Here is a 7,021-nt window from a genome sequence, read left to right as displayed (position 1 = left end):
CCCGGAGAAGATAAAGGAAACCATGGATCCTGGTTCATTACTTTGGCCGGTAACCGAGCCTCGATTACAGTTCTACTTCTTCCTTGGACTCGTGTACTCAACCATCACTCCTATTCTCTTTCCATTCATCATCGTCTTCTTTGCGTTTGATTATATGTTTTTTCATCATCAGGTAACTTGATTTTGCTTATATCTGAAACATAATATAAAATTTAAATTTCTGATTAATATCTGAATTGTGGAATTTTTGTTCTATAGTGTTAGATTATCAATGTATAGCACCAGAAGTGTGATAGTGCAACATCGTTTTGAACAGATGTTCATAGGCTTATTATTATTGGTTTGATGATTTCACTTATGTTTTTCCTTTTCTCTTTCAACTGGGTCTTTTCCTAAAACCCTAACTTTTGTTTGTTCTTCTTCCATATTTTGGGTTATGGGGATAAATTATTGTTCAACACTTCAATAGTTATGAAATAACCTATTAAATCTGAGGGCTGACACTGTGGCATCTTTACTTTTGTTTGACTCAGTTTGAGAGAATGAATATGAGGAGACAGTGTTTTGAGCCACTGGACTTTGTCTGCAATCAAATCCATTGTTCTTCTTCTATGTGAATCATCATTATGTCCATTTTGAAATGAAAATAGATCATTTGGTTTGTGAGAAGCATCATTAAGAATAAACGGGGAGTTGATTTCCTTAGATACTTCCTACATGTTCAGGTCAACCTCAAATTAGACTTGGTCAAACCTGGATATCAAGTGTATTATAAGTTGATAACTAATGTCAATTCTTTAACAGACTAACAGTGAGATGTTTCAGTTTTTGTGTGCACTGGAACGAAACCAGGACTGAGTGGACAAAAGTTGTAGTTTTTGTCCCACACAAAAGACATAAATGCCCTCATCCTCATTATTGGAAAATGGAAATAACCTGCCTAATAACTTGATTTATTGAACAGGGGTTCATATTAATAAGGGGCTTCTTGCACTTGGAAATCTCATAAATGCCCTTGGTGATGAGAAAAAATGGAAAGAAGGTGCTCAAGTTCCATATAGAGATAGTAAATTTACTCGCCTCTTGCAGGTTGGACATTATTAATTAACTAATTTTTTAATGCAACTCGGTTTATTGCTTTTAGTTTAATCTAAATATGTCTCAACACTTTAAAGTATGCAAACAAGGCTCGAAATATATAGAATAAGCTAGTGCAACATAAAGCATTGCTAGTTGGCTTCCAGAAGCTTCAATGCATTGTTGTTTCCTAGGTTGATCACAATGAGGTGGCCTCATGCCTAGAATGCTTGTTGCTAATGTCAACAGTGTCACCCCCTATCATATGTCACAGCAAAATTTTTAATTTAATATATATATATATATATATATATATATATATATATTACTATTAAAGTAAAAGTAAATAAAAAGTTTGTAGCCTAATTGACCCAAAATGGGTTTAAGTTTAAGATCCTTATTCAACCTAAATGTAGGCAAAGTAGTTTCACCGGTTAATATTGATAATGCTCTTTTGTTTCCTTATATTTCGTTTTTAAAAGAAAATATAATCTCTTTATCGTATTAAATTGTTATTTTCATTTTCAAGTGTTTGATTAGTTTCTTGTCTGCAGACTATGGATCTGGTAGGTGGACCCAAAAGATTTTTCACAAAATCTCACAGGTATATATTATTCATCTTTTTAATCTTCTTGCTAATTTCATTGTTAAATGCTAATAAGGGTCCATCTTGAAGGTTTTTGATCCTTTTCATTTCCTTGTTATTTTATTCGTAAATAAATAATATATGTTTATTTGTATTCAATTTGTTATTCAGAATGATCACATGATACTTCTGTTACTGTGGCACATTCTTTATTTAATTCTCAAACTCATATACTGTGTTTGGGAGAAGATGCGTGCAATTGAAAGCTATCTTATAGCAAATGGAATTGTGAAAACATATGAAGATCTGAATTTAGATAGAGTGAAGTATCTTGGAATTGTGGTGGATAGTGATGAAGCCCGTGAAACCTCAAAAGTTATTGAACTTTTGGAGTGGCTTTCAGATATTGGTGTGAAAAAGGTCTGCCTTTATGACAGAGAAGGTAAATTTCAATATGACTTATTACTCATTTTATATTTATTATAACTAATATTATTTGAGTTTATAAATTACATCACATAACATTTTAAGATGTACTGATGTTTGTATGTATGTATGTATGTAGGAGTGTTGAAGATGTCTAAGGAAGTGTTCTTAGAGAAATTTGATTCTATGATATTGAACTTTTGGAGTGGCTTTCAGATATTGATGTGAAAAAGGTCTGCCTTTATGATAGAGAAGGTAAATTTCAATATTACTTATTACTCATTTTATAAATTACATCACATAACAAAATTGTCATAAAATCTGTATCGTATAAACATTAATTAGGTCCTAAGGGAGCGGATTTCTTGGCTTGAAGATACAAATCAGGATCTATGTCGCAAACTTCATGAGTATCGCAACAGGGTTGTCACTATCGATCAACAATCTGGATCCATGGAGGATGTCATTCCTAAAACAAGATGCAACTATTTTCATGAAGAATGCTGCTTCTAGGAATGAATTATGGGACATAGTGATTATGGATCCCCCTAAAATAACACCTCGGAGGAAGGTATTTGAGATTAAATCCTGTTATTAATAATTAAGTGTAAAATGTAAATGACATCTAACATATAGATGTTATTTCATTTAGGCTCTACAAAGTGCAAGTGGAATGTATAGAAATATGAACTCACTACGGTACGGTTAACAAACCAAGGTGGGTTTTTGATGACTTGTTCGTGTTCAAGAGCTATGACTCAGAAGAGTGGGCAGTTCTTGGGTGTTCTCCAGGTTAGATTTGTTATATAGTATGTTTTTTCAGAGCAAGTTGTGTATGTAGTAAGTAGTAACTAAGTGAGATGTTTGTAGGGGGGCTGCATCAATGGCTGGTAGGAAGATAAAACTTGTACACCAGTGAGATGTTTCAAGTTGGTGATTCCTTTTGTGTGAAAAATGAAGGGCATAAAAGGGGTTCGCAAAGTATTGATTAGTCAGATTATCAAATGAGTGAAAGTGGTATGTTTTTATTTTTTTTTTATACAGAGGTAAAATTATTTGTATTTCATCTTCTTTTTTAATGACAATGAATATAGGCGATTCTGGTGTGATAGAGGAGGAAACGACAAAAGAATTGGATGATACTCTTCTCCAAGACTCCATAGATAAAGATTTATATGAGTTAAATAAACGATTAGAACATAAAGAATCAGATGTGCCATTCTTCATTGTTGGTGTTGTAGGACTCATACTATAACTTTTATCAGTCCACACCAACAAAGTTGGCTGGAGAAAACTACTTCCTCTATTCAGGGTAGGTTAGTAGTTTCTCATGATGATGTGTTGTTTCTTGTGTAATTAAAAGCTTTTTGGTTTCAGCTTTTTGATTGTGTGATTAATAAAAGTTTTTTGGTTTCAGCTAATGTTCAAGTCATTATTTGTCATCTACTCTCAATGGACAACAACCAATTTTTTGACAATGAGGATTTGTTTTTTACATGATATCTGAAACAAGGTGTCCCTTAATAGCAATGTAATAATAGGTTAGATAGTTAGAGAATTGTATTTTATGCAATGCATTGTATTTTTTGTATATGATTATTTGTATGACATTAAATTTTATGCAATGAATTGTATTTTTTGTATATGATATTTTATTTTATATTATAAGACAATAAATACAAATTAAATTTTAAAATTAGTAAATCTATAAATAATATTTTTTTTAAACATTTAAAATTATGATATGCAAAAATGTGTGTCATCTTCATTTATGACATGGCCTTTCTTGATAGGGGTTTCCTTGATATGCATTGCGTGTCATTAACACGCGCGTCATAAGGTTACGACACGCGAATGCGTGTCGTCTTCCTTTATGACAAGGCCTTTCTTGATACGCATTGCGTGTCGTAAACGCACGTCGTAAATGAGCGTCGTAAATGCGCGTCATCTCTCTTTATGACAGGGCCTTCCTTGACGTGCATCTATGCGTCGTCTGAGCCCTTTACGACGCGCACAGAGCGTCGTAAAAGGCTGTTTTTCTAGTACTGAATATTTACTATTTAAACTATAAAAAAAACTTCATTGTGGCTTTTAATTGAACACCTTATGTGCATCTTTTTCCATATCTTCTCTTTCTAAACTATACAACCAGAGCACAGATTGGAGAGAAAGATATTAATGAAATGAGCAAGTAGTGGTGAAGGAACAAATATGGTATGGATCCATAAAAAATTTCTCTAGTCATGCATAGAAACAAAAAAAACGAGTTATGAAACAAATCAGATCAATAAAAAGATGAGTTCTGGAAAATAAATAAGTCAATAATAACACCTGATTGTTACGATTTAGGTTGCGATTTATGACCAGTGATGCTCCGATGACGAAACAAATGATGAGAGAACATATCTGATGTGGATTGAATGAAGCTATAGATGGATCCACTTTAGAAATTTGTCAATCTCGCAAAAACTTTCTTGATTTGCTAGATTTTTCAGATCAGCAGCGGCTAGGGTTTTTGCGGTGGAGGAAAATGACGGTAAGGAGTAGATGTGGAAGAGGACAATGTAGATCTAACCTGAAACACATCAGATCAGGTAGATTTTCGTTGGAGATCTGATAAGAAGAGATAAAGGGGAGAGAAATTGACAGAGACGATAGATTTGCCGCTTTTCATTGGACATCATAGAAACACAAACAACGGTGGTATTAGGCGGAAACGACAGTAGGTGGCGCACGACCGGATAATGGTGGCCGGAAAATTGGATATTGGATTTTTGTTGAAGATAGAAATGGAGTTGGTATTTTTAGTTGTTGAGAGAGAATAATAAGTTAACATTTATTGATCTATCAAATCAATAATTTGAGTTTGTTTATTAATCTGGACTAGGAGTTGTTGTTATTTACGATCATGCCATTCTTTTTTCTTTTTAACAATTGACCCTTTATAAAGTTTGCAAACATATATTTGACAAACTGATATATATATATATATATATATATATATATATATATATATATATATATATATATATATATATATATATATTCTAAAAATCAGGGTTCTTAACCTTTAATGGTTCTCCTTTCTCGAACCTTAGATCTAGGATCGATGTAACATCCTAAAAATCAAGGCATAAATTTTTTTTGTTTTTAGATTAGTAAATTGCATATACATATTATTCTCATAAAATCAAGGTAACCAAAATTTAGAAAAACGTTATCGAATCAGAGTAATTCACTAAATGCGTAAATCAACAAAACAAAGCCCCAAAAATGGGGGGAGCCATCGCTTAATCACCAAAACAAAGCCCCAAAAAATACAGATATAATCCTCTAAGGCTTCATGGTCACGTAAAGCTTCCAACTTTACACTAATGCATGGCTAGGAGAGACTTAAAAGCTCAAAAGAGACCAAAAGAAGATCTTAATAGATGCATGAAGCCCTTAAGACGATAAAGTTGGCACCTTTATGCCAAAAAAACCCATGTAGGTCATAGATATGAAAGGATAAACACTTGGGACGCCCTACCCCTTCATATTCACCCAAAAATGGCTAAAAGTACATTATTTAATCCAAGAAGAGATCTAATCAACTAATAATCAAGGAGAGAACTTGATACCTCAAAAACTTGGCAAATGAGCTATAGATTCTTGATCCAAGGCATCTTCTCCAATCCAAGCAACTCCCACTTCTTAGCTTCTTCAAAATACACCAAAAATGGACACTTAACTCACTCCCAAGCTCACACACTAAAAAATGGAAGGCCAAGCTCGAAATTTCCGGTGTTTGGATAGAGGAGGATGGTAAGGAGGCCAGTCAAGGGAATTAAGGTCCTTAAATAGGGTGCAAAACCCAAAAATTAGGGTTTCTCAAACAGCGTCTAACTCCTCGAGTTCCCCTCACCAACTCGATGAGTTGGTCTATAAAAACACGCGCCCTAAAAGCTTCCAACACGTCAAGTTTATGCCATAAACTCGACGAGTTGGCCCCTAAAAAGGGAATTTATTTCCATAATTAACCTTCTAGAGATGTTAGAACTCTACCATACTTAAATTAGTTTTCATCCTCGAAATCTCTCCTTATTAGCACTCATATCAAAATGACCGATCCTGATGATCTCAATCGAAATTTCAGCGCATAATACAATCTTCTCAAGACAACAGAAACCCAAACCAAACTTCTATCCCGAAGACAGAATCAAACCTTCAGCCCCTGCAAACCACTTCTACCCTTTTGAGACCTGAAATCTATAATAGTCTGACTCCCGATAGACCGTTCATGTTGAAACAACTCGATGCCCAACTCTCAACGAATAACAGGTCAAACATAACACTTCCAATTCTGATCATGCCACCGTGCCGACATCATAGAGTTTCATACTAAAAAAATGCTTCCAACCCCCCGATCACATTGTTGCTCCAAAGGGAAACAAAGTCACTGACCATAAACAGCTACATAACACTTATACTCGACATAAGGCTCAAACAATCCTTCTAGTAAAAGATTCATCCCTGGAACGGTTAGGTTCATATGAGAGTTGGGCAACAGGGTCAAATCAATTACTATAAGATTATATAATCCCACTTCGAGTGAATTAGCATTTCCCAATCACCCAGATACTTCACGCACACACGAAATCCTAAATCACTAGTACTGCCCGAAACACTGATACTGCTTTCCAAAATCCACCGAGACCTCCCTGGTCCCAACTTGTTTGCTTATTATCTGAAATATTAGGTTCATGCCCGGTTTCTGAGCCCAAAAGGCTCCCACACAGTAGTCCCTCGCGACTCCCGAAAGAAAATCTCACTAATAATAACTACCCAAACCATATCGTCATCAACCTGATATTACGTTGAATACTACAGACCAACTATAGTCTTACCTCATATTCGGTCTCCCACGACCTACCATATCATGATTCCAAACAC

At 34.5% G+C, this 7,021-nt stretch overlaps 1 non-coding gene across 1 annotated transcript; it reads left to right on the top strand.

The window, feature by feature from the left end:
* Positions 1-1,634: 1,634 nt before the first annotated feature.
* Positions 1,635-2,317, top strand: LOC111916694 (uncharacterized). Its single transcript, XR_008230547.1, has 3 exons — positions 1,635-1,681; positions 1,835-2,105; positions 2,229-2,317. It is a non-coding gene; the product is annotated as an uncharacterized LOC111916694 (transcript).
* Positions 2,318-7,021: the final 4,704 nt, after the last annotated feature.

The sequence above is a fragment of the Lactuca sativa genome, chromosome 2, assembly GCF_002870075.4.
Source record: "Lactuca sativa cultivar Salinas chromosome 2, Lsat_Salinas_v11, whole genome shotgun sequence".
In the NCBI taxonomy this organism is placed as follows: Eukaryota; Viridiplantae; Streptophyta; class Magnoliopsida; order Asterales; family Asteraceae; genus Lactuca; species Lactuca sativa.
This window is presented reverse-complemented; position numbering and strand designations above follow the sequence as displayed.